General features: G+C 46.6%; 1 protein-coding gene across 3 annotated transcripts in view; it reads right to left on the bottom strand.

Annotated features, from left to right (window-relative positions):
• Positions 1–1,391, bottom strand: part of dcc (DCC netrin 1 receptor) — a 119,879-nt gene that overhangs the window by 80,671 nt on the left and 37,817 nt on the right. The window lies entirely within an intron of this gene.

Below are 1,391 nucleotides of genomic sequence, written 5' to 3' on the forward strand. Positions count from 1 at the left end.
ATGTATCAATCCAGGTGCAATTTGGACAAAGTCGGGTTGGTGGTCTAATCTGGCCCCACCCCCCCTTTCAGCTTTGGGCGATTTTTATCTCATGAGTTGGTGGTTTGTGCAACGACGTTTTATTTCATCAACATCCAACTTACTCTCATTTTGCCTTTTTTTTTTTCGTCTCTCTTACTTCATGGTGTCTTTGGAACGACATGTCAACTCGCTCTTTGCTCCGCAAGTGCCATCTAAAGAATCCCTCTGGTGCCAGAGATGTCGAGTGCTGTCATTGCAGCAATCGTTGCCTCCCTCCTTCCTCGAGCAAATTTGGCGCTCTATGCGCCGCGTGGGTGCAGCGCGCTTCACGGTAGCGGATATGCGTATCAACTGGGCGTCCACGCCGCGTCAGAGCGAATGCGTCCGCTCGTGCAAAAAAGTGACACCCTCACTGATGACACACACGAAACATGCGGAAAGCATAAACATATAAAGAAAGATCTGGTTGTTCGTTGAATTTTTCAATGTTTACATTGCTTAACTCATGAATAAATCAGAAGCCTGGTTCTGAAACCGATGTGATCCTAGGCCATGTTGCTAGATTTTCAGCAAACTGAATAAAAAGCCAAACAGCAAAGAGAATCGGGAGAAAGCAAGGAAAAACAGGTCAAAATCAGCGGCAGGAAACGGAGGAGGGGGACATGAAAGGAGGGACAGAAGAGGGCTCGGGGGCGAAAAGCATCGAGGAGAAGCACGCAGAAGCCAAACCTGAACGTGGCTTCACTTCAGGCCCGATATTCAACCCTCCGTCCATCTCTGATCGGGCTTGCTTTCTCACCACACTTTTCATTTTTGTCTGACATACACACTCAATATATCAGACGGCTAATAACATGCAAATCAAGGCAAAGAGACGCAAGCGGCGTCGGGATGTTGGGACAAAGTTCCTCTGGATATATGCCTTGGGAGTAATTATTATCTACATTTGCCGGTCAAACTTTGGCTCCTCTCCCCCACTGCCTTTAATTGGGATGAGTGCAAATCTAGAGAGGACTGACTACTAATTGCGAAATGGATGGAAGGAGGGAGAGTCAGATCCAATGTTCCCTGTAATTTTGAGCAACATCGGAAATGCACACGGCGGCCAAAACAGTGTCACAATAAAATTGGCCTGAGTTGGTTTCTTTTATTTTAGCACATAGGCTATGTTAAGCGCCATTAATTAAGCCAGTCTCGATAAGTACGGTCGGTCATAAATAATGTGTGGTGTCCTGTTTGTCGATTGAAGTGGGGTAATGAAGGCGTTGAGCGTCGAAACGTGGTGTGACTGTGGTGCGCGCCGGCCGGCTATTGTGAAAATGAAGAAACGGACAATGTTTTGCCTTTTACAGTTCTGATGTCATAGAAAA

The sequence above is a fragment of the Hippocampus comes genome, unplaced genomic scaffold (genome assembly GCF_001891065.2).
Source record: "Hippocampus comes isolate QL1 unplaced genomic scaffold, H_comes_QL1_v1.1 scaffold406, whole genome shotgun sequence".
In the NCBI taxonomy this organism is placed as follows: Eukaryota; Metazoa; Chordata; class Actinopteri; order Syngnathiformes; family Syngnathidae; genus Hippocampus; species Hippocampus comes.